The sequence below is a fragment of the Saccopteryx bilineata genome, chromosome 2, assembly GCF_036850765.1.
Source record: "Saccopteryx bilineata isolate mSacBil1 chromosome 2, mSacBil1_pri_phased_curated, whole genome shotgun sequence".
Classification (NCBI taxonomy): domain Eukaryota; kingdom Metazoa; phylum Chordata; class Mammalia; order Chiroptera; family Emballonuridae; genus Saccopteryx; species Saccopteryx bilineata.
The window spans coordinates 143,368,416-143,388,706 of NC_089491.1; positions in this window are offsets into that span (position 1 = coordinate 143,368,416).

The window sequence follows — 20,291 nt, forward strand, 5'->3', positions numbered from 1 at the left end:
TATCAGTCCTCTTAGTCTTCTCTGGTCTGTGACTATTCCATTATCTTTCAAGATTTTGACACTTTTGAAGTGCATTGGCCATTAATTTTATAGAATGCCCCTTAGTTAGGTATGTGATGTTTTTGCAAGATTTGATTAAGGTTATGCATTTTTGGCAAGAATACCAGCAAAGTGATGTGCCCTTCTCAGTACATCATGTCAGCAGATACATGATGCCTCTTGCTCTTATCACCAGATGTATGAGTCAGCATGGGCTCCCCTAACAAAATATCATACATACACTAGGTATCTTAAATAGCAGACATTTATTTTTTCATAGTTCTGGAGGCTACACATCCCATGGAGAGGTTTGGCAAGGCTGGTTTCTGCTAAGAGCTCTCTCTAGTTTGGAGATGACTGCCTTCCTTCTGGGTCCTTACACAGTAGACAGTAACTCTGTTGTCCCTTCTTATAAGAACACTAATTCTGTCAAAGCAGGGCCCTACCCTTATAACCTGACTTCATCTTAATTACTTTAGTGAAGATTTTATCTCCAAATGCTGTCACTTTGGAGTTAGGGTTCAATATATGAATTGGGGTGGGACAAAATTCAGTTTGTAACACCAGTAATGCTAACTTTGATGGTGTGTGATTGAAGTGGAGTCTGCTAGGTTTCTTCAAAATTATTACTTTGTCTTTGTAACTAATAAATAACTTATGGGGAGATGTGTTGACAGTATAATCATCTTTTCTTATACTTTCATCCACAAATATTAGCCTGTCAATGATTCAATTTTTTTCCTACCGTAATTACTACTGGGATCTTTGCCTCACATTGCTTTTCTATTTCCATAATTTCTTCTATATTTATTTGTTGGAATTCTACTTAAAAGATAGCTGTCTTTTCTCCCTCATTTATTTTTTTTCCATTACTATTTTTTAATTTTTTTAATTTTATTTATTCATTTTTTTTTTATTAGAGAGAGAGAGAGAACAGGGGGAGGAGCTGGAAGCTTCAACTCCCATATGTGCCTTGACCAGGCAAACCCAGGGTTTTGAACCGGTGACCTCAGTATTCCAGGTCGACACTTTATCCACTGCGCCACCACAGGTCAGGCTCTTCCATTACTATTTACATCATTATGTACCCATGAACATTTATTTTATTCCATGGGCTATAAGTCATCAGAAAAAAAGGATTTAAAAGAACGAAGGAGCCTGACCTGTGGTGGCACAGTGGATGGGCATCACCCTGGAATGCTGAGATCGTGGATTCAAAGCCCCAGGCCTACCTGCTCAAGGCACATATGGGAGTTGATGCTTCCTGTTGCTTCCTGCTCCTACCCCATCCTTCTCTCTCTTTTTTCTCTAAAATGAATAAATAAAATCTTTTTAAAAAATAAATTTAAAAAAAAAGAAGAAGGAAGGAGAGTCTGACCAGGCAGTGGTGCAGTAGATAAAGTGTTGGTCTGGGACACAGAGAACTCAGGTTTGAAACCCAAGGTTGCCGGCTTGAGCGTAGGCTCACTAGCTTAAGCACAGGTTGCTGGTTTGAGCATGGGAATCATAGACATGACCCCATGGTTGCTGGCTTGAGCCCAAAGGTCACTGGCTTGAAGCCTGTAAGGCTGGTGGCTGAAGCCGTGCAAGTTCAAATTGAATTCAGGCACATGGTAAAGGAACTGTGGAGCCTAAGGATGGTGGGTCACTTCGTTTATTAGAGTTTCATAAGGGCAGACGAGCAAACAGACAGGGAAGACCACATCCCTCTCTCTCAGGGCTCTCCAGCCCCGACTCACCTCTGCGGATTTACTGGACTCATTCTCTGGAATTACCCACACTCACAGGCCCCCACCAGCCTCAACCGGGCTCCCAAGTCCCTCACACTCTCCAGCAAAACAGGCAGACAGAAAATACCCCCTCTCTGGCAAACAAATGCCCCTCCCCATGGAGGCAGGCAGTCTGCAATTTGCAATCTACTGCCCTGAGGGCAAGCACCACAGCCTTCCATAGACCACACACACAGGGCGCTGCCAATACAAGTGAGCAAACCAAAAAAACACTTGTTACAAACTTGTTTGCCCAACACCAACTGAGCAACCTGGCCAGGGTTGCAATCTTTTTATATCATTAAGATTTTGGAAATATTTATCTGAGGTTTGTTTTTTAAAAAAAGAAACTATTTAATGAATGTAGAAAATTAAAATATTTATAGTGTCATGTGCTATGCACACATGCATTTTTCTTGGTAAAAAAACACACACAAAACTAAAACAATCAATTTTTTATACTTCTTTTTTTTGTAGCAGAGACAGAGTCAGAGAGAGGGACAGATAGGGACAAACAGGGAGAGAGATGAGAAACATCAATTATTCATTGCAGTTCCTTAGTTGTTCATTGATTGATTTCTCATATTTGCCTTGACAGGGAGGGGGGCGGCTACAGCAGACCGAGTGACTCCTTGCTTGAGCCAGTGACCTTGGGCTTAAGCTGGTGAGTCTTGCTCATACCAGATGAGCCCACACTCAAGCTGGCGACCTCGGGGTCTCAAACCTGGGTCCTCCGCATCCCAGTCTGATGCTCTATCCACTGCACCACCGCCTAGTCAGGCTATACTTCTTTTTTAAACCTGAAAAGAATTCCACAGAATAGATTGGTCTCCAAATTAAAATCAACAAATAGTTTGATATCTACGTTTCCGAGACACTCTATTTGCCTTCTCCACACCTGAACATTTCCCTGTCCTTTTCAGAATGTCTCTATGCTCACAACAGTTTAAGCCTCATGTTCAGACTCACTTCAACCTAGATCACCTTCATAATCCTTGTTCTTTACCAGATCCATATTCTAACGTATTCAGGTTTTTTTTTTTCCTCTTTGGCTAAAAAATTCACTAATCTAACTATAACCTCCAACAAGGCATGGATCGCATGTCATGTTCACTACTTTGTACCCGATGTTTGTTATGGTACATTGACATCAAGTAGATGCCCAGTAAATATTTACTGGATAAAAAGGTGAATGAATAGTACTGTCTTCAAGTCTGAATGTTAACTAACATGAACTTTAGTTAGAGAAACACTAGCTGCTCTTTATGGAATACAGCATTATCAATTAAGCCGCAGGACCTTTTACTGCACATCCAGGGTATTGTTTTTAAATTTGGGAAACAGCTCAGGATAACATGTAAAGAAGAGATGAGAAGTTTCATCACAATGAATAGCTATCATATTCTGGACAAAGTTTAAATTTAGAAGCAGATGCTAAATATAATCTTATTTATTTACATAGAAAAGAGTACTAACATGTGAACTATAATGTCATTATTTTTGTTGCATCTCACACCTTCTTTTTTTTATAATTTTATTTAGACAATTAATTTTAACAGGGTGACATTGATCAGCTAGATACATAGATTTAGAGAAAACATCTCTAGATCATTTTGACATTTGATTATGTTGTATACCCATCACCCAAAGTCAGATTGTCCTCTGTCACCTTTTATTTGGTTTTCTTTATGCCCCTCCCTTCCCCCCTGATAACCACCACAGTCTTGTCCATGTCCATGAGTCTCAATTTTGTGTCCCACCTATGTAAGGAATCATACAGTTCTTAGCTTTTTCTGATTTACTTATTTCACTCAGTATAATGTTATCAAGGTCCATCTATGTTGTTGTAAATGATCCAATGTCATCATTTCTTATGGCTGAGTAGTATTCCATAGTATATATGTACCACATCTTCTTTGTCCAATCCTCTATTGAAGGGCTTTTTGGTTGTTTCCATGTCTTGACCATCGTGAACAATGCTACAATAAACATGGGGGTGCATGTGTCTTTATGTACCAGTGTTTTTGAGTTTTGGGGGTATATTCCCAGTAGAGGGATTGCTGAGTCATATAATAGTTTTAGTCTTAATTTTTTTTTTTTTCTGAAGCTGGAGACGGGGAAGGCAGTCAGACAGACTCCCGCATGTGCCCGACCGGAATCCACCCGGCACGCCCACCAGGGGGCGGTGCTCTGCCCACCAGGGGGCGGTGCTCTGCCCATCCGGGGCGTTGCTCTGTCGCGACCAGAGCCACTCTAGCGCCTGGGGCAGAGGCCAAGGAGCCATCCCCAGCGCCCCGGCCATCTTTTTGCTCCAATGGAGCCTCAGCTGCGGGAGGGGAAGAGAGAGACAGAGAGAAAGGAGGGGGGGAGGGGAGGAGAAGCAGATGGGCGCTTCTCCTGTGTGCCCTGGCCGGGAATCAAACCTGGGACTTCTGCATGCCAGGCTGACGCTCTACCACTGAGCCAACCGGCCAGGGCCTATTCTTAATTTTTTGAGGAACCACCATAGTTTCTTTCATAATGGCTGTACTATTTTACATTCCCAGTAACAGTGGATGAGGGTTCCTTTTTCTCCACAGCCTCTCCAACACTTGTTGTTACCTGTCTTGTTGATACACGCTAATTTAATAGGGGTTCTTACACCTTCTTACAGCCCTCATATATGATGCTTTTATTTGGCAACATCATACATTGATAATAATATTTTAAATTATTTTAATTTCTAAATTAATCTAAGTACCAAATTATTTTATTTTGTTTTTAGTGGTGGGTAGAGTGCTTTAAAAGTGCCATGTCTCTACTGGCTGCAGCACCACTACCAGCACCTCCCATGTGGGACTCCAAGCCTGAGGTGGAGGCCCAGGCCAGGATGGCAGTGCCTAGCCCATATGCATGAGACCCTTGTTGCTGTCACCAGAGTGAGATATATGCAGCATGCATCAAATGCTGGAGTTGATGAATTTTGAAAGGGGAATCCCGTAGGTAACCTTGAATGAAAATGGCCATAATGCCCCTTTCTATTCCAGCCATAACGGGTACTCTATGCCATTTCTGCTGGAAAGTGGAGCCAACTGGCATGCCCAAACTCATGGGGGTGCTAAACTCTACACTGCCCCAACTGCTATGGGCACACCGAAAGTGGCATGGCTTCTGCTGTCCTACGGGCTAATCTCAGAGTGACAGATGATGGTGGCATCTCTAATCTGCATGAGGTTGCTGTGAAGTGTCAAGACGACTTTTGTTCACTCCTCTAAAACTCAGACCTGAAGGCTGTCTGGGATGGAAAGCATGGCCAGGGGGTGACCCACTGCCTTTAACAGTCACTATCACAGATCAAATGTTTGTGTCTCCCCAAAATTCATCTGTTGAAATCCTAGCACCCACTGTGATGGTATGCAGAGATTGGGTCTTTGTCTGTTTAAGCCTCCCAGTTTATGACATTTTATTAAAAGAGTGACTTTCAAGAATGGCTTACCAGCTGAATTGCTACCCTCCTATTTCATGCTGCTTTTTTTTTTTTTTTTTAACTGAGAGAGCATGAGAGGGACAGACAGACAAGAAGGGAAAAAGATGAGAAGCATCAGTTCTTCATTTCAGCATCTTAGTCGTTCATTAATTGTTTTCTCATATGTGCCTTGACCAGGGGGCTCCAGCAGAGTGAGTGACCCCTTGCCCAAGCCAGCAAGCTTGGGCTTCATGCCAGAGACCCTGGGCTTCAAACCAGAGACCTTTGGGCTCAAGCTAGTGATCATGAGGTTATGTCTATGATCCCATGCTCAAGCTGGCCATCTCGTGATTTGGAATCTGGGTCCTCAGCATCCCAGGCCTATGCTCTATCCACTGTGCCACTGCCTGGTCAGGCTCAAGCTGCTTTTCAGTGGAACTCAGATGGATGCTCATGTCCTTCCCTGTGGTCAACTTCTGTATTCAGGGCAGAAAACTATGGCCCAGAAAGAGTTGGATTAGATTTTCTATCCCTTTTTAAAAAAAATTTTTTGATTGATTTTAGAGGGAGAGGAAGCCAGAGAGAGTGTGAGAGAGCAACATTGATTTATTGTTCCTCTTATTTGTTGGGTACCGAAAGCCAACAGGGTCTTTGCAGTTTAGATTTTTGGGAAAGAGGTGTGGGGAACTGTCAATAAGCTGACAGTCTACCCAACCACCCACCTCACTTGTTGTGTGAAGTTGCTAAAGGCTTTTTTTCCCCACACCTTCATGTTAACTATGGTGCTGGATTGTTTATACTGGTCCTATCCCCCTTGTCCCTCGGAAAAACTTGAGGCAATTTCTTTTTATCCTTTGTTTTGTGAAGTTAAGATGTTATGTATGGTGGGGGTCTTCTGCACTTGGTAGAATTCTTGGGATGCTTGGGAAATGTGACTTTGTTTTAGTGATCTCTTTGATTTGCTAATGCCTCACTTTGCCCTATATATAAAGCAGGTAGGGGGTGGAGGCTCACTTTTTGCAAGCCATCTCTTGCATTGCAAAGAGACCTCCTGAGCCCATCCTTTTTCTCTTTAAGCTTATTTTTCTTAATTCTTCACCTCTGGACAGGGATCAAACCCTCAACATGAACATATGGTGACAATGTGTTAACCAACTGACCTGCCAAGACAGGGCATTTTTTTTCCTTAATAAAAAAAGGTCCTTATCTAGGCAAGAAGGTAGATTTGGGAGTATGAATGCTTAAGACTGGACAATAATCAAACTCCAAATTATTTATATGGAGATGCCTACCCATTTGGAGGGAAGAAGAGGAACATCTTCCCTCACTTCATACACAAAAATTAATTTCTTGGGTAATAAATACCTACATATAAAAACCAAACTATACATATATTAGGAGAAAATGTAAAATATATGACATAAATGAAAAACCATGATGGAAAAGCTTGACAGACATGAATACATAATAAGTTAAAACTACAGCAACAACAAAAACATCAAACATAAAAATATAATAACTAAAGAAAAATACTTTTATATTTATTGCAAAGGATTATTATTCATAATATGATATATATAAAGATCCTACATTTCAATATAAAAACGGAAAAAAAATTTTACACAGTGAGCTAAAGGATGTAAACTGACCACTCAGAAGAGATAATACAAAAAATCCACAAAAACCCAAAACAAAACAAAATTCCTGAAGAAAACAAACATAGGAAAATGCTCAATTTTACTAATAGTTGGAAAAGGCATACTAAAATAAATCAACTGCCAATAGCATTTTTTCAATTTGTTAATAGTAATAACATTCTGACAGAACCTCAGGGCCAGCAAAGGCTTGGTGCTCTTGTATACTTGCAATGTGCCAAGAACTCTTCTCAGTGCTTTACATATATTAACTCATTTAATCCTCACAATAATCCGGTGGGTAAATACCATATTGTCAGTTGAATTTGACAGTTGAATTGAAAGACATGGTTTAGTGACTTATACCAAAATCGCACAGTTAGTGTCCCCTGAGTCAACAGCCATTATACTATACAACCTGTAAATTGGCAGCAGCCTCTCTTGATGGAAATTGGCTACAATGAAAACTAAATGAGCACACCCACAGATATACAAACTGTCATGTCTTGGGTTAGTCAGGGATCTGGAACGAGAAGTCTTAGATTGGAATGTGAACCCTACTAATTACTATCATCTGAGTGTCAGAATTTTCATCCTCCAAATGGTTATATAATTTTCCTATGTAGGCATGGTGTGAGAATTATAATAGATAATGCATATTAAAAACATTTTGCAGACCAAAAACACTATGTAATATTCTCATCTTTTTACTGAAGGTTTGTACTTTCTGGTGCTTGAGTGTTTCATTTACTGAATAAAAATATTTCTGTGAAAAGATAGTAGACTTTGAAAATTTGATGATCCTTTCCTTTTTTTGTGGGGGGGGGGGGTTGAGAGAAGAGGAGATAGTGAAGCAGCCTCCCATATGCGCCTGGACCAGGATCCACCTGGCCACCCTTATCTGGGGCTGATGCTTGAGTACCGAGCCATTTTCAGTGACTGAAGCTGACATGCTCCAACGGAGTCATCCTCAGAGCCTGGGGCAACTCTCGAACCAATTGAACCACTGGCTGTGGGAGGGGAAGAAGGAGAGAAAGGAGAGAGGGAAGTGGGGAGAAACAGATGGCCACTTCTCCTCTGTGTCTTGATCAGAAATCGAACCTGGGCTGATGCTCTATGAACTGAGCAACCGGCCAGGGCTTTGATGATCTTTCCAGTTTAAAAGTTAATTTTGGAGTTTGTCATGAATATTTGTTCAGGACTAAATATTAGACTAAGAATTCACTGGGGACAGGAAACAGAAAAAGGACTCAGTGCTTTCTCTTCAGAGTTCACCATGTCCTGTGGTTACACAGCTGGCACACAGGCAAAAACTTAGTCACAAATAGTTCATCAACATACGAGGAGGTTCATATTAGAAAGTGCAAACCAAACACAAAATCATAGAAAAGTCCTTGAAACAAGAAACCTGTTGGTATCAGAACAAGACATAATTTATAATAAAGCAAAAGTGAAGTCAGCTGTCTGATTTTATTAAAACAGAAATCATACCACCTCCCAGAAAGGATTATTTTGCAGATTAAATAGACATAAGTGCTTAGCACATATACAATCCTGTATAAAGTGTTCAATTATTTCTAGATGAAAAGAGAAGTCAGAAATAATAGTAGAAGAGTGAGCGCTATTTAGAAAATCTGATGGTGATTCAGTAGAGTATAGTGTCAGGAAAGCTTTGGCTAGAAATGCATTCATTTTAAACAGACTTTAAGCAAAAAAGACTAGAAATGACATTTTCCAAACTATTTTCTTTCAGAATAGGAATCTTTGCAAGCTGAGATAAACAAATCTATGAATGTGGTGACTGGGGCAGCAGCCAACATTTAAATGTGATAATAGGAATTTTGATAATGAATATATAAAAAGTAAATTGTACTGCTTCAGCTAGCTACTTACATCTAGATACCAGAGCATAAGCAGTAAAAAAAAGTTGCAACATTTTCAAGAAAAGAACTGCAACCACTCTGATTAAAGATAATAATGATGCCCTGGCCGGTTGGTTCAGCGGTAGAGCGTTGGCCTGGCGTGCCGGGGATCCGGGTTCGATTCCCGGCCAGGGCACATAGGAGAAGCGCCCATTTGCTTCTCCACCACCCCCCCTTCCTCTCTGTCTCTCTCTTCCCCTCCCGCAGCCAAGGCTCCATTGGAGCAAAGATGGCCCTGGCGCTGGGGATGGCTCCTTGGCCTCTGCCCCAGGTGCTAGAGTGGCTCTGGTCGCTGCAGAGCGACCCCCCGGAGGGGCAGAGCATCGCCCCCTGGTGGGCAGAGTGTAGCCCCTGGTGGGCGTGTCGGGTGGATCCCGGTGGGGCGCACGCGGGAGTCTGTCTGACTGTCTCTGTTTCCAGCTTCAGAAAAATACAAATATATATATATATATATATATATATATATATATATATATATATAATGATGATGATGATGATGATGATAGTAATAATAATGCTTTCTCAGACAAAGGCACTTTGTCACTATTAAATGTAAGTGTTTGTATTTAAAGTTGTGCTAAAGCATCTTGTAAGAATCCTACTAGGAGGACCAGCCATCCTGGATAAGGGGACCCAAACAGAAAGCGGGTGTGTGGGATGGATCTGAGAAGCAGGGCAAGGGCCTGCCAGAGAAAGCACGGTGTAATTGAGAGTGCTGGGCAGTGGGCACCGGGAGAGGTGTGCCGAGAGCTCACAAAAGCAGCCTGAGAGGAAAGAGGCAGCATCTGAACAACTGCCAGGTGATAACTGCACCAGGAAAGCAGGCGCTGGAGTGGGAGGGAGAGAAGATGAGTGGGTAGAATAGTGTAGAATGAAGGAGGAGGACAGAAGCTTTGAAGTGGATAAGATTAAATGTTTGATATTAGACTGCACTGGATTGTTTGATGCCTACAAATGAGGCTTTTTGTTCATTCATGAGAGTGACAGGGCAAAGTTAAGGGGATCTGCCTAAGATTTTGTCCAAAATGGAAGATTTTACAGAGCTTGTTTGAAGCCCAGTGAGCAGAATAAGTATAGTTTCCTGCTTGCACTTTACCAAGTTCAATAAACTAACAAAATCAGATCACACATAAATCTATATCTCCTTACCTTTAAAAATAACAGTTTTACTGAAATACTTTAATACTAAACCTTTCAAAGTTTACAATTCAATGGTTTTTAATATAGTATTTACAAGGTTGTAAAGCTGTGGACAAGTCCTGCCAAGGGTGAGGACGGCGGAGATGCAAAGACCTGGCTCCGGGGACCAGGTTCAGTGATGCAGATCCACTTTATTCAAGAAGTAAGCTAGCTTATATAGATGGGTTCAGCCTATAGGGTGTTACAGAGTGTTCCTTCATAGCCAATGGCTGAAAAGATCAGGGAGTGCAGTGGTTGGCGCTAAGTCACTTCCTTATAGCGGGCGAGCTTCCTTCCTGGGTATGCCCAGGAGGCTTCTGGGAGCTGGAGTATTCTCACAGCATTGCACCAGCCACAGCTGCTAAGAATGTGCTCTGTGCTCCACCCACATAAAGCCATCACCATTATCTAATTCCAGGACATTTCATCAACCCAAAATGACACCCTATATGTATCATCTTCTTTCTCCCGGCCTCTGCCAATTCCCTATCTAGTTTCCTTGTGGATTTGTCTGTTCTGGACATTTTACATAAATGCAATCATGCAAAAATGTGGCCTTTTGTGTCTGGCTTCTTTTACTTAGCAGTGTTTTTAAGGTTCATCTATGTCAGTGGTAGTCAGCCTGGTCCCTACTGCCCACTAATGGGCGTTCCAGCTCTCATGGTGGGTGGTAGCGGAGCAACCAAAGTTTAAATAAAAAAATAGATTTAACTATAGTAAGTTGTTTTATAAAAATTTATTCTGCCAAACAGCGAAAATCCAACATAAAGTACTTGGTAAGTAATTATTATTATATGCTTTAACTTGCTGTAACTCTGCTTTATAAATTTTATAAAGTAAAGTTACTTCCCTACTTTATGAATCACCATTACTGTGGAACCAGTGGGTGGTTAGAAAATGTTACTACTAACAGAGATACAAAAGTGGGCGGTAGGTATAAAAAGGTTGACTACCCCATCTATGTTGTAAAATAAACATCATGTTCCATCTTTTCTATGGCTATGTAGTATTCTATTGTGTGGCTATACCGTATATGTTTATCCATTCATCAGTGGATAGATATTTCAGCTTCCACTTTTGGCTATTATGAACAATGTTGCAATGTACATTCATGTGCAAGGTTTCATGTGAACATCTGTCTTCAGTTCTCTTGGGTATGCACATAAGAGTGGAATTGCTGGAACATACGGTAAACTCTGTGTTTAATATTTTAAGGAACGAACCATTTTCCATGTGACTTCATGATTTTATTGTACAATCTCATCAACAGTGTATGAGGATTACAATTCTGCATTTCCTTGCTAATGCTTGTTACTTGTCTTTTATTTTCACCATTATCATAGAAGTAAAATGGTATCTCACCATATTTTTGATTTGTATTTCTCTAAAGGCAATGATGTTGAACATTTTCTCATGTGCTTGTAGAACTTTAGAGAAATGTCTATTTAGATCCTTTGCCTATTTTTAATTGGGTTATTTGTCTTTTTGTTGTTGAATTGAAAGAGTTTTATTATGTATATTCTGCATACAAATCTTTTATGACATGTATGATCTGCCCATATTTTCTCTCATTCTGTGAACTGTATTTTTACTTTTATTATGATATGTCCTTCGAAACACAAAATTTCTCAATTTTTTAAAAATTCAGTAAGAGAAAGAGAAACAGAGTGACAGATTTCTGCATGCACCCTGACTGGGATCCATCCGAGGGGGTGAGGCTCCACTGCTCAGCAACTGAGTTCTTCTTAGAGCCTGAGGAAGAGGCCATGGAGCCATCCTCAGTGCCCGGGGCCAACTTGCTCCAATACAGCCATGGCTGCAGGAGGTGAAAAAAGAGAAAGAAAAAGAGAAGCAAGAGGGGGAGGTGTGGAGAAGCAGATGGTTGCTTCTCCTGTATGCCCTGACCAGGCATTGACCCGGGACATCCACATGCCCAGCTGATACTCTACCACTGAACCAACTGGCCAGGGCCCAAAGTTTCTTAATTTTGATGTTCTGTCTCTAGTTTTTCTTTGTTGCTTATATTTTATTCTCCACTTTTTTTTTTTTTAACACAAATGCGATCATGCTATATCAGCGATTCTTCAACTTGCTTTTTCTTAATAATCCTTGGCTGTCTTTTCACATCTCCATATCTATTTATCTGTCTATCTATCTAGTATCTAGGCATCCATACTTATATATCCTTTTATGGCTGCATAGTATTTTGTTTTATAGAGGTAAATTGGAAGTTTTCCATTGATAGATATTTAAGTTTTCACAACTTATTTCTGTTGCAGTGCCACAGCAAACATTCCTGAGAATATATATATACTCAGGAGAATATATAATATACATATACATACATATATATGTATATACATATATATATACATATATATATATGAGTACTATACCCACAAGGTACATTTCTAATTGAAAGAGTGTTGGGACTCAGGAGGGAGGGAGGGAGAGAGTTAGGGGGAGGGGGAGGGGCACAGAGAAAACTAGACAGAGGGTGACGGAGGACAATCTGACTCTGGGTGAGGGGTATGCAACATAATTTAATGACAAGATAACCTAGACATGTTTTCTTTGAATATATGTACCCTGAAATATTAATGTCATCCCATTAACATTAATAAAAATTTATTAAAAAAAAAAAAAAAAAAGAAAGAAAGAGTGTTGGGTTAAAAAAGTATCTGTCAAATTATCTCCAGTAATGTTATATATATATTATACTTTAATAGTATTTGAAAATGCCTTGCAAACACAGACTATGATCAAACATTTTATCCTTACCATTTAAGTAAAAAAAATGATATTTTGTTTTGCCTTCCATCAATTGTGTTTGAGGTTAATCATCTTTTATATGATTGTTGTACATTTGTATTTCTATTTGCATAGTGTTTCTTCATAACTTTTTTCAATTTTTAGTGGGTTATTTGTTATTTTATTGAATTTTATGAGCCCTTTGTATGTTAAGAAAATTTTCTTTTTCTTGGTTCTGAATGTTGTAAATATAGTTTTAAATTTTCTTTTTTTAAAAATTTTCTTATGGACTTTTTGTTGTACAGAAGTTTAAGGTGATTTTGTAGTTGAATTTATCAATATTTTTTCTTACGAATTTTGGAAAATTGTTTTTTCCTTTTTATCTTAATTTTTATCTAAGCATTTTTTCCTATACTCCAAATTTTGAAGACTCTGACATTACTGTTTCTTTTCTTTATTTAATTATTAAAACTACTGCCATATATATATTCTTGAATATATATATATATATGTATATATCTTGGAATAGTACCATGTTTTTAAGTCCATTGAATAAATATTGAATGATACTTTCAAAATTTATATTTAAATTGTACACTCTTCTTTTGGGGTTGTCTAAAAAATTCTTTTTTTAATTCAAAGTTTAAAATCAAAATCAATTTGGCACATTCTACAAGTGAATAATACAAAATAAAGTTTTAAGCATAACAAATTCTATGAAACTCTAGTCATTTTGCTACCAAAGGTCAAAGGTTTTGTTTTGGTTTTGGTTTTTAATCACTGGTTGAACAGTGTTGCTTCCTGAAGGGCCAAGAAGTAACAACAGACATTTGAGCCTTTGTATTTGGAGAGAACCCTTTTGTTTAGTCCAGAAGCCCTAAAGGTTCCCAGGCACCAGTCAAAGGGGTGTTTCCTGACTCTGAGTGACACCTGAATACATGTCATTCACAACAAAAGGAGACTTTCAGTGTGTTCAGGCAAGAGATTAAATAGAGAGCCTTTTCAGAAATGAACAGAAGTGCCTTCAATGTGGAGTTCAATTAATTTCACCTGATGCCAGAACTCTGGTAACACTCTTCCTTGTTCTCTGTTCCAAGGAGTATCTGCAACAATTGCAACAAGAATAATTCAAGTCAGCCATTGTTATGTATTCCTGGTCACATATCTAAACTCCTGGAATTAACTCTCACAAATATATATAGTTTGAATTTTGATAATCAATAATGACATTTTGAGCTGCCTAGGAAGTTAGTGATATTCCTTCTGAGAGTTTTGCTTTTAAAAGTAAATAAATATACTAAAGGCATATAGTTATAAAGAAGTCTTTATGGCAATAGACTTACAAATGGAACTATAAGGGCTCTGTGCCTAAGAATATACAACTATGAACTAAATAATATAAAACATGTTCAAAATTGTTAAAGGAGATCAGTATAGAATGGAATGAGGAAGTTGAACTAGATGGCTTCTAAGTTGATGCTTTACAGTTCTTTTTAAATCCAAGAGGACTTTATGGAAAGAAAAATTCAAGGAAAACTTCAGCTCATAGTATAATCAACAGATACAAAGTGTGCTTCTCTGTGTGTGTTTGGAGAAGAGAAGGGTTGATTGGGGGTTATGAAGATGTTGGTATATCAAAGGTGAAAGTTGGACAGAGCTGTAGAGGCTGGAGGGAAACAATGGTTACTTAAGTTTGAAACCAAGATAAGAATCTGAGCTGTCTGACCCAAACTGGATGATATCTGGAAAGACAAATCTAATTATGTTATACCCATCTTTAAATTTCTTTTATAATTCCTTAATGTCTAAAAATAAAGTCCAAATCTCATAACAACATCCTATGAAGACTTTTATTAAGGGACACAAGTTATATTATTATTCTATTCACATTCCAACCCAAAGAAAGTCTACACTCCAGTCATTCCAAATTTGTCTCGTGCTATGCTCTTTTATTTCCCCATATCTTATCTACATGGTTGCTTTATCTGTTTTTTTCTTCTTAACTAAACATCTTGCAAACTTATATTCATCACATCCAACCTTAATGGCTCTTTTTAGAAGGTTTTTGCTATTTTCTCAGAGATAGCATTCCCTCTTCTATTATTTTGTGATATTTTTATTCTGGTGATAGTAACTTATATCTCTCCCTTTCCCTCTACTCTGAGCTACTCAAACCCAGAGACCACAACATCATCATGATTGTATTTGCAGTGGTTTTGGGCCCAAGTCATATGACAGAAGAGCTCTGTAACACTAGTCATAACATTCTACTTTAAAAAATAAATATTTGAGAAATTGGATTAATCTATAAGAAATTAAATTTAAAGTTTGTAATGAGCTTAAAGGCAAGAAATGCTGTTTTTCTGCCAATATAATAGTACAAGTTGTCCTTACTGTAACAATCTAATCTGATGTGATGTTACAGGCAAAATTCCATAATAAAATTATAATTTATGATTTATTTTCCAGTTGGTTTTTTTTTTTTTTTTTTTTTTTTGGTATTTTTCTGAAGCTGGAAACGGGGAGAGACAGTCAGACAGACTCCCGCATACGCCCTACCGGGATCCACCCGGCACGCCCACCAGGGGCGACTCTCTGCTCCCTCCGGGGCGTCGCTCTGCTGAGACCAGAGCCACTCTAGCACCTGGGGCAGAGGCCAAGGAGCCATCCCCAGCGCCCGGGCCATCTTTGCTCCAATGGAGCCTTGGCTGCGGGAGGGGAAGAGAGAGACAGAGAGGAAGGAGGGGGGGGGGTGTGGAGAAGCAAATGGGCGCTCCTCCTATGTGCCCTGGCCGGGAATCGAACCCGGGTCCCCCACAAGCCAGGCCGACGCTCTACCCCTGAGCCAACTGGCCAGGGCCTATTTTCCAGTTTTATTGAGCTATAATTAATATATAACATTGTGTGAGATTAAGGTGTTGTGACATCATGATTTATAATACAAAAAATATATTTGGTCTTCTTGTTTTTCACACAGAGTTTCTAAATTTCCTTATATTACCTAAACAAGAAAAGCATGAAGGTTCTTTTGTTATGTTAATATGTGACCCCACCAAAGGCTGGGAGCCAGTTGCCAGGAGAACAAATCATGAGATTTGCACTGACCTCCAGGATGAAGAGAGGGAATGCAAGTGTAATTGATAATCTATGGTCAATGATTTAGTCAGTCATGCCTATATAATGAAGCCTCCATTAAAAACTGGAAAGGGTGGTATATAGAGAGTTTCAGGTATATAGAGATTTGGGGAGAGTCATGTGAAAATGGGAGCTCTACACTCTTCCACATACCTTGCCATACACATCTCTTTCATTTGGTTGTTCGTGAATGATACCATTTTATAATAAGTTGGTAAATCTAGTAAGTAAAATGTTTCTCTGAGTTCTTTGAGCTGTTCTAGCAAATTAATTGAATCCAAGATGGCGGTCATTGGAACCTTGGCTCTCAGCTTGTTGGGTAGAAACACAGGTGACAATTTGGTTTTGCAACTGGCATCTGAAGGGAGAAAGGGTTGTATTGTAGGACCCTGGTCTTAACCTGTGGACTCTGATGTTTTCTCTGGTTAGATAGTGTCACAACTGCATTGAATTTCAAGACACCCAGCTTGTGTTCAAGAATTGCTTGGAGAAATGGGACCACTCCCTCCCACAACCCTACATACACATTAGAATTAGATGTTAAAGTGATCAGAACTTTTTAGGTGAACAATGTGATGATTTGATATGTATATAAATAGTGAAATGTTTACCACAATAAGATTAGTTAACACCACCTTTACCGCACATAATTATCATTTTGATATTCTTATGGTAATATTAAAGTTCTACTCTCATATCAACTGTTTTTCTTAAAACTGATCTTTGGGTTTAAAAAGGTTGCGATTATTTTTTCTAATATTGCAATGTGGAAATTGTTTGAGAATGCTGAATTAGGCTATAAAATATAAGAAAGGTGGTGAAACTTACTAAAGGTGTAAAGCATAGATAGTCAGTATATTCTTATTTTATGATATATAGTTGAAGCTCACAAGATGTAAGCTTCAGATTTGTTTAAGAAATTTAAGGTAATGTGATATAGGATGTGTTATTTATAAATAATAAATACAAGTAGCATGTGAGATTTAAAGAAACTCATAATATATATGAAATAAATAAATAAATCTTTAAGACATTTCAAAAATAGAAAGAATTAATAGAAAACATGGTAGTGTGGTATTCCCACTTGTAACCTTTTGTAAATTATCTCTTTTCTTTGATTTCATATTATTTTTAAATGACTTAGTTGACTTTGAACATCTTAATTTTGTCTACACAGCTTTCTGTTCCATGGGTTACAGGGGTCTTTTTTGACCTCTGAGATAGCTATCTGGTAGCATACTTGAAGGCTATCATTGCATCAAGGTAATTCTACAGGTGTAAATATAACTGTAGGCTCTATTGGAGTCTTTGGAATCACATAGTTCAGGTAAAGTGAATAAATTAAAGATTAAATAATGCAATCCAAGAAGATGATCTTTCAAGCAAGAACAAAGTATTTACGCTAGCTAAATAGTCATAAAACATTTAACAAAAAAGTCATTGCAATTGAGTAAATAATTTTCCTGTTAAATAGTAAGAGCTAAGAGCCCTGCTGAAAATGTTCAAGAGAAAGGTATAAGAGTGGAGTTGGTGAAACCCTATCCTAAAAGGCAGAATAAGAACTCTAATCTGGCTTCTGTCAATTCCTAGATGATTTATTTGGGTTGTTTAACTTTACTGAGCCTTGGTTTTCTTATATCACAAGTGAGAAAAGCCTAAGAAGGATTTTTTGTTTGTTTTGTTTTTAGTGAGAGGAGGGGAGGTAGAGACAGACTCTTGCATGTAACCTGCACTCTGATAGGGATCCACCCAGCAAGCCCACTGTGGGGGTGATGCTCTGCCCACCTGGGGCCCTTGCTTTGTTGCAACTAGAGCCATTCTTTAGCACATGAGGCAGAGGCCATGGAGCCACACTCAGTGCTCAGGGCCAACTCACTCCAATTGAGTCATGGCTGCAGGAGGGGAAGAGAGAGAGAGAGAGGGAGAAGCGAGAGGGGGAGGGATGGAGAAGCAAATGGGCTCTTCTCCTGTGTATTCTGATTGGGAATTGAACCCAGGACATCCACATGCTGGGCCAATGCTCTATCACTGAGACAACTGGCCAGGGCCATTATTCAATTTTAAGGTGAAAAGGGAGCAAGCCTCCTTCTCCCTTGAGAGGGGAGAAACCAGAAGAATACAAGGGAAAGGAGTCAGCAAGGATAACTGAGTCAGCCAGTTATATATTAACTACATCTCATAGTTCTCTAAATGGTTGCTTAGAGCTGTTTGCAACACAAAGCAGAAACAGCGCAGGATCTGTATGTAGATACAACCAATGATCTGGAAACACCTTCCACCTTACTGACCTCACCAAAACTCTCCCTCCTCTCTCCTTGAGTCCTGGGAAACCCTAAACAAAGAGATCACATGCCATTGTTTGGATACTGTAAAGGTATATAACCTGTAAAAAAATCTAATTCTGAGAATTTGTGCTTTGGTGCTGCTAGCCCCATGTGTTCTGCTGGCTACTAATAAATTCTCCTTCCTTTATTAATTAAGTTGCCTGAGTGTCTAATCCTCTGTTGGGGTCACTCTTGCAACAAAAGTATTATTATCCCAAATGTATCTCAAATTGATGTATGTATTTTGAATTGATTAATATGGGTGTATTATGTTTCTGAAAAATTCTTCTTGTCAATAGGCATTGTAAATAATAATCCAAACAGAATGCCAGTTTTCGAAAAAGAAGACAGTGATGAAGATGATGATGTTTATAACAATTCTTTTAATTACTTATCTTGTGAATCTGAAAAACAAAGGTGTAAAGGGGGGGAAGAACAGTGCTATTCTTTATTTCTCCTCATCATCCAATATAATTGAGTAAATCGTCTATTTTGATTTTTAACAAAGTCTTTGGTCTCAGATCTTATAGTAAAAAGTTGATATTCTACATTATTTATTTAATCTAAAAGTACACAGAACCTTCCTCTTAACCACCAAAAATCCTCCATTCTTCTCTTTGCTCTTTGTCTTACTATAAAATTTGCCATTTTGGTTAATCCAGCCAAGACAAGCAGTGATTGCTCCACCTGAGTGAATATGTCTTCAAATAAAAGCTCCACTACTATTTGTTCTGCTCAATTCACCATGAACAATTTAGTCAATCCTTTCTGCCCTCGTTTAGTAATCTGGCTGATCAACCATTTAACATCATTAACCAAGCAGATCACTGTTGCAACATGACTATCTTATCATCACTCCACTTTCCATAATCCCAATATCAGAATTACTTTAGAGACATAGCTATTTTGGATTGAAAACAATACTTATTTGTAAGACTTGGTTCAATGATTTTGGCTTTAGTCAAAAAATTAAACCTACCTTCAATGGGTGAAGTTTGCAAATTATAAATTTTAAAGTTTTTTTTTTTTTGTTTGTTTGTTTGTTTTTTTTGAAGCTGGAAACGAGGAGAGACAGTCAGACAGACTCCCGCATGCGCCCGACCAGGATCCACCCGGCACGCCCACCAGGGGCGGCAAATTATAAATTTTAAAAAATGCAATTCATTATAGAAAGGGTTGTTCTTAAATGAGTATTTTTAAAATTATTTGTAGCAGTGACCTCAATAGATTAAGTAATTGAACTTGATGATATTCAATGATTGTATGAAAAAGAAAAATGTCTATTGGAATACTTATATTCCGATAGGCTCATTTAAGAAAAAATCAGTCTTATAACAGTTCTTCATTACACATTGATTTTAAAAGAATATATATATAAATATATATATTTATATATACACACACACACATATATGTTTTCTGTGTGTGATAAACAACAGTTCATCTGTTAGGCTTGCTTATGGACATAACAAAAAATAAATAAAGCAAATCGTGTTCAGACCAAATGTTAACTACAGTAATACTTCGGTTTTTGTTGATCTCAGTTATTGTCGGTTTCAGTTTTTGTTGATTTTTTCTGCGAAAAATTTGTCTTAGTTTTCGTCATTTGCCTTGGACTTCGTGGCATGCCCACATGACCTTGCTGCTAATTTTGCGAAAACAAAGGGCGACCCACGTGTACTTCTGCTCAGTGTGGCCTTGTTTCCCATTGTTTGAGTGTCACCCCTCGCGTCTAGCCAAACAATTCCATTGCGTTCCAGTGTTTTTAGTATTAAACACTACATTTATTCTCTATAAAGTGTGTTTTTGGTATGTGTTTTGGAGTGTCTTGAACGAATTAATTAGATTTACATTGATTCATATGGAAATAACTGCCTCGATTTTCATTGGTTTCAAATTTCGTTGATTGTTTTCGGATGGATTGTGGATGAAAACTGAGATATCTCTGTACTACTGGAATGAATTTGCACAGCTATATTTAAAGTTGAATTTTCTTCTCTAATCTGTACAAAACAGTAAATTGAAGTTATAAAAATAACACCTGCTTCTACTTTGCTGGGAACAATAATAAAAATGGTTCCACAAGTCTTCTT